Source organism: Triticum aestivum, chromosome 6D, assembly GCF_018294505.1.
Source record: "Triticum aestivum cultivar Chinese Spring chromosome 6D, IWGSC CS RefSeq v2.1, whole genome shotgun sequence".
In the NCBI taxonomy this organism is placed as follows: domain Eukaryota; kingdom Viridiplantae; phylum Streptophyta; class Magnoliopsida; order Poales; family Poaceae; genus Triticum; species Triticum aestivum.
In genome coordinates, this window is record NC_057811.1 from 72,654,695 (window position 1) to 72,661,775 (window position 7,081).

Sequence of the window (7,081 nt, forward strand, 5' to 3'; positions counted from 1 at the left end):
CCGTTTACCGGAGGAACACTTTGTGTGCTACCAAACGTCAATACGTAACTGGGTGATTATAAAGGTGCTCTACAGGTGTCTTCGAAGGTACTTGTTGAGTTGGCGTATTTCGAGATTAGGATTTTTCACTCCGATTGTCGGAGAGGTATCTCTGGGCCCTCTTGTTAATGCACATCAATATAAGCCTTGCAAGCAATGTGACTAATAAGTTAGTTGCGGGATGATGCATTACGGAACGACTAAAGAGACTTGTCGGTAACGAGATTGAACTAGGTATTGAGATACCGACGATCGAATCTCGGGCAAGTAACATACCGATGACAAAGGGAACAACGTATGTTGTTATGCGGTTTGACCGATAAAGATCTTCGTAGAATATGTAGGAGCCAATATGAGCATCCAGGTTCCGCTATTGGTTATTGACCGGAGACGTGTCTCGGTCATGTCTACATAGTTCTCGAACCCGTAGGGTCCGCACGCTTAACGTTCGGTGACGATTTGTATTATGAGTTTATGTGTTTTGATGTACCGAAGATAGTTCGGAGTCCCGGATGAGATCGGGGACATGACGAGGAGTCTCAAAATGGTCGAGACGTAAAGATCGATATATTGGACGACTATATTCGGACATCGGAAAGGTTTCGAGTGATTCGGGTATATTTCGGAGTACCGAAGAATTACGGGAATTTGTATTGGGCCTTAATGGGCCATACGGGAAAGGAGAGAAAGGCCTCAAAGGGTGGCCGCACCCCTCCCCATGGACTCGTCCGAATTGGACTAGGGAAGGGGGGCGCCCCCTTCCTTCCTTCTCCTTCTTCCTTCTCCTTCTTCCTTCCCTTCTCCTACTCCAACAAGGAAAGGAGGAGTCCTACTCCCGGTGGGAGTAGGACTCCCCCCTTGGCGCGCCCTCCTTGGCCGGCCGCCTCTCCCTCCTTGCTCCTTTATATACGGGGGCATGGGGGCACCTCTAGACACACAAGTTGATCTCTCCCAGCCGTGTGCGGTGCCCCCCTCCACCATATTCCACCTCGGTCATATCGTAGCGGTGCTTAGACGAAGCCCTGCATCGGTAGAAACATCATCACTGTCATCACGCCCTCGTGCTGACGGAACTCTCCCGTGAAGCTTTGCTGGATCGGAGTTCGCGGGACGTCATCGAGCTGAACGTGTGCTGAACTCGGAGGTGCCGTACGTTTGGTACTTGGATCGGTCGGATCGTGAAGACGTACGACTACATCAACCGCGTTGTGCTAACGCTTATGCTTTCGGTCTATGAGGGTACGTGGACAACACTCTCCCCTCACATTGCTATGCATCACCATGATCCTGCGTGTGCGTAGGAATTTTTTTGAAATTACTACGTTCCCCAACATAGCACCCAAGTCACGCAAAGCAAAACACTCATAATTTTTAATCTTGACTTTGATAGTAGGTTCCCATTCATCATGCAATTTTCTAGGAATTGATACCTCTAATTCCAATTTTTCTTCAAGAGCTTTCATCATAGCATCAACAATATGTTTAGTAAAAGCTTTATTTTGTTCATAGGCATGGGGTGAATTTATCATGGATTGCAACAAAGAAATATAATCAATCAAAGAGCAACTATCATAATTAAAGTCTTTGTAATCCAAAAGAGTGGGCACATCACTAGTTAAAGTCTTGACCTCTCCAAACCCACTTTCATCAATTTTCTCAACAAGATTTTCACCCTCCAAAATATTGGGACGCCTTCTCCAGTCCCATCATTATTAACTTTACAACAAGGAATCAATAGAAGAGACGCCAATCATTTTAAGATCTTCATCACTTTTGCGAAAGGAATCACTAGAAAACGCTTTTTCTAAAAATTCTCTTTTAGCTCTAAGCATAGCGGTTCTTTTTCTTACTTTCATCCATAGAAACATAAAGAGCTTTAATTGATTCATCTACTTTAGGCACAAAAAATTTCATCTTGAGATTTTCCATATCATGAGCAATTCTATTAACACTTCTGGACAAATCATCAATCTTATTCAACTTTTCTTCTATGGAAGTGTTGAAAACTTTTTGTGTGTTGATAAATTCTTCAATATTATTCTCAAGATCAGAGGTGTTCCTATTATTATTATAAGATTGATTTCCATAGGAATTACCATAATTATTAGAGGAATTACTAGGAAAAGGCCTAGGGTTAAAATTTCCTCTATAAGCATTGTTGTTGAAATTATTGCGAGAAATAAAATTCACATCAATGGCATCACTATTTTGCTCAATCAAAGTAGACAAAGGCATATCATTAAAATCAATAGGAGCACTTTTACTAGCAACCAATTTCATAAGAGCATCAACTTTATCACTCAAATAGGAAATTTCTTCAACCGAATTAACTTTTTTACTAGTGGGAGCTCTTTCGGTATGCCATTCTGAATAATTTGCCATGATATTATCAAGCAATTTGGTGGCTTCACCCAAAGTAATTTCCATAAAAGTACCACCGAATCTAAAATATTACGAGAAACAAAATTCAACCCCGCATAAATTTTTTGTATGATCATCCAAATATTTAACCCCATGAGTTGGGCAATTCCTTAGCATCATTTTCATCCTTTCCCAAGATTGTGCAACATGCTCATGTTCAAGTTGCTTGAAATTCATGATCTGGGTTCTAAGGGAAATATTGTTTGCAGGAGGAAAATACTTAGTGATAAAAGCATCTTTGCACTTATTCCAAAAATTGATACTATTACGAGGCAAAGAAGAGAACCAAATTTTTGCAGAATCACGCAAAGAGAACGGAAATAATTTCATCTTGACCACATCATTGTCCACATCCTTTTTCTTTTGCATATCGCATAATTCCACGAAGGTATTAAGATGGGATGCAACATCCTCATTAGGAGTACCGGAAAATTGGTCTTTATAACAAGATTCAACAAAGCAGTATTAATATCACAAGTCTCCGCACTAGTGGCGGGAGGAGTAAGCGAAGTGCCAATAAAATCATTGTTGTTGGTATTTGAGAAATCACATAACTTGGTGTTCTCTTGAGTCATGATGACTACACAACAAGATTGCACTCAAAAACAGATCCGGCAAGAAAACGGCGAACGGAAAAAGAGAGGCGAATAAAACGGCAATTTTTTTGTGAAGTGGGGGAGAGGAAAATGAGAGGAAAATGGCAAATAATGTAAATTGCAAGGAGATGAGATTTGTGATTAGGAACCTGGTATATGTATAAGATCCTCCCCGGCAACGACGCCAGAAATTCCTTTTGATGTCGCTTGAAGCTACGTCGGTATTTCCCCATAGAGGAAGGGATGATGCAGCACAACCGCAGTAGGTATTTCCCACAGAAATGAAACCAAGGTTATCGAACCAGTAGGAGAACCAAGCAACACAACGTAAACAGCCCTTGCAGACAAATAACAACACCTCGCAACCCGACGTGTTAAAGGGGTTGTCAATCCCTTTCGGGGTACGGCGCCAGAAATCGCGTGTTGACGGGAGAAAGTTGTAATAGATTGAATAAATAGATCACAAATAAAATAAAGTGCATCAAAGTATTATTGTATTTTTGGTTTAATAGATCTGAATAAAAAGTGCAAATAAAATAGATCGCAAAGCAAATATATGAGAAAGAAGACCCGGGGGCCGTAGATTTCACTAGTGGCTTCTCTCGGGAAAGATAGCAAACGGTGGGTAAACAAATTACTGTTGGGAAATTGATAGAACCTCAAATAATTATAATGATATCCAGGCAATGATCATTACATAGGCATCACGTCCAAGATTAGTAGACCGACCCCTGCCTGCCTACTACTATTACTCCACACATCGACCGCTATCCAGCATGCGTCTAGTGTATTAAGTTCATGAAAAAATGGAGTAATGCAATAAGAACGATGACATGATGTAGAAAATATCCGTTTATCTATGGCGTTAGATATAGATCACATCTTTTTATCCTTAGTAGCAACGATACATACGTGTCGTTTCCCCTGCTTTCACTGGGATCGAGCACCGTAAGATCGAACCCACTACCAGGCACCTCTTCCCATTGTAAGATAAATAGATCAAGTTGGCCAAACAAAACCCAAATATCGGAGAAGAAATACGAGGCTATAAGAGATCATGCATATAAGAGATCAAAGAAACTCAAATAACTTTCATGGATATAAAAAGATATGACTGATCATAAACTCAAAGTTCATCAGATCCCAACAAACACACTGCAAAAGAGTTACATCATATGGATCTCTAAGAGACCATTGTATTGAGAATTCAGCGAGAGAGAGAAGCCATCTAGCTACTAACTACGGACCCGAAGGTCTACAAAGAACTACTCACGCATCATCGGAGAGGCACCAATGGAGGTGGTGAACCCCATCCGAGATGGTGTCTAGATTGGATCTGGTGGTTCTGGACTCTGTGGCGGCTGGATGAATATTTCGTCGATGCTTCTAGGGTTCTGGTATTTTTGGGGTATTTATAGAGCAAAGAGGCGGCTCGGGGGGCACCCGAGGTGGGCACAACCCACCAGGGCATGCCTGGGACTCCTGGCGCGCCCTGGTGGGTTGTCCCCTCCTCGGGACTCCCCCAGGTGCAACCAGGGCCTAACTTCTTTATTTTGGTCCATAAAAAATCATCGTGAAGTTTCGTTGCATTTGCACTCTGTCTGATATTGATTTCCTGCAATTTAAAAAACGTGGAAAAAATAACAACTAGCACTTGGCACTATGTCAATAGGTTAGTACCAAAAAATGATATAAAATGACTATAAAATGACTGTAAAACATCCAAGATTGATAATAAAATACCATGGAACAATCAAAAATTATATATACGTTGGAGACGTATCAAGCAACTGCGGACGTTATAAACGTCTAGCAGAGCAAAGCTGATGACTACTTGATAGTTCAGTGTGCCATGATTTACGGCTTAGAATCGGGACTTCAAAGACGTTTTGAACGTCATGGAGCATATGAGATGTTCCAGGAATTGAACTTAATATTTCAAGCAAATGCCCGAGTTGAGAGATATGAAGTCTCCAACAAGTTATATAGCTGCAAAATGGAGGAGAATGGTTCTGTCAGTGAACATATACTCAAAATGTCTGGGTATCATAACCACTTGACTCAGCTGGGAGTTAATCTTCCTGATGATAGTGTCATTGATAGAGTTCTTCAATCACTGCCACCAAGCTATAAAGGCTTCATGATGAACTATAATATGCCAGGGATGGAAAAGACAATTACCGAGCTCTTTGCGATGCTAAAGGCTGCGGAGGTAGAAATCAAGAAGGAGCATCAAGTGTTGATGGTTAACAAGACCATTAGTTTCAAGAAAAAGGGAAAAGGAAGAAGGGGAACTTCAAGAAGAACAGCAAGCAAGTTGCTGCTCAAGGGAAGAAGCCCAAGTCTGGCGCTAAGCCTAAAACTGAGTGCTTCTACTGCAAAGGGACTGGTCACTGGAAGTGGAACTGCCCCAAGTATTTGGCGGATAAGAAGGATGGCAAAGTGAAAGGTATATTTGATATACATGTTATTGATGTGTACCTTACTAATGCTCGTAGTTGCGCCTGGGTATTTGATACTGGTTCCGTTGCTCATACTTGCAACTCGAAACAGCGGCTACAAATTAAACGAAGATTGGCTAAGGACGAGGTGACGATGCGCGTGGGAAAGGGTTCCAAAGTCGATGTGATCGCCGTCGGCATGCTACCTCTACATCTACCTTTAGGATTAGTTTTAGAACTAAATAATTGTTATTTGGTGCCAGCGTTGAGCATGAACATTATATCTGGATCTTGTTTGATGCGAGACGGTTATTCATTTAAATCAGAGAATATTGGTTGTTCTATTTATATGAGTAATATCTTTTATGGTCATGCACCTTTGATGAGTGGTCTATTTTTTGTTGAATCTCGATTGTAGTGATACACATATTCATAATATTGAAGCCAAAAGATGCAAAGTTAATAATGACAGTGCAACTTATTTGTGGCACTGCCGTTTAGGTCATATTGGTGTAAAGCGCATGAAGAAACTCCATGCTGATGGACTTTTGGAATCACTTGATGCTTGCGAACCATGCCTCATGGGCAAGATGACTAAGACTCCGTTCTCCGGAACAATTGAGCCAGCAACTGACTTGTTGGAAATAATACATACTGATGTATGCGGTCCGATGAGTGTTGAGGCTCGCGGCGGGTATCATTATTTTCTGACCTTCACAGATGATTTGAGCAGATATGGGTATATCTACTTAATGAAACATAAGTCTGAAACATTTGAAAAGTTCAAAGAATTTCAGAGTGAAGTGGAAAATCATCGTAACAAGAAAATAAAATTTCTACGATCTGATCGTGGAGGTGAATATTTGATTTATGAGTTTGGTCTTCATTTGAAACAATGTTGAATAGTTTCGCAACTCATGCCACCTGGAACACCACAGCGTAATGGTGTGTCCGAACGTCGTAACCGTACTTTATTATATATGGTGCGATCTATGATATCTCTTACCAATTTACCACTATAGTTTTGGGGTTATGCTTTAGAGACGGCTGCATTCACGTTAAATAGGGCACCATCCAACTCCTGTGAGACGACACCATATGAACTGTGGTTTGGTAAGAAACCTAAGCTATCGTTTCTTCAAGTTTGGGGCTGCGATGCTTATGTGAAAAACCTTCAACCTGATAAGCTCGAACCCAAATCAGAGAAATGTGTCTTCATAGGATTCCCAAAGGAGACTGTTGGGTACACCTTCTATCACAGATCCGAAGGCAAGATATTCGTTGCTAAGAATGGATCCTTTCTAGAGAAAGAGTTTCTCTCGAAAGAAGTGAGTGGGAGGAAAGTAGAACTTGATGAGGTAATTGTACCTTCTCCCGTTTTGGAAAGTAGTTCATCACAGAAATCAGTTCCACTGTTTCCTACACCAATTAGTGAGGAAGCTAATGATGATGATCATGAAACTTCAGATCAGGTTACTACCGAACCTCGTAGGTCAACTAGAGTACGGTCCACACCAGAGTGGTACGGTAATCCTGTTCTGGAGGTCATGTTACTTGACCATGACGAACCTACGAACTATGAGG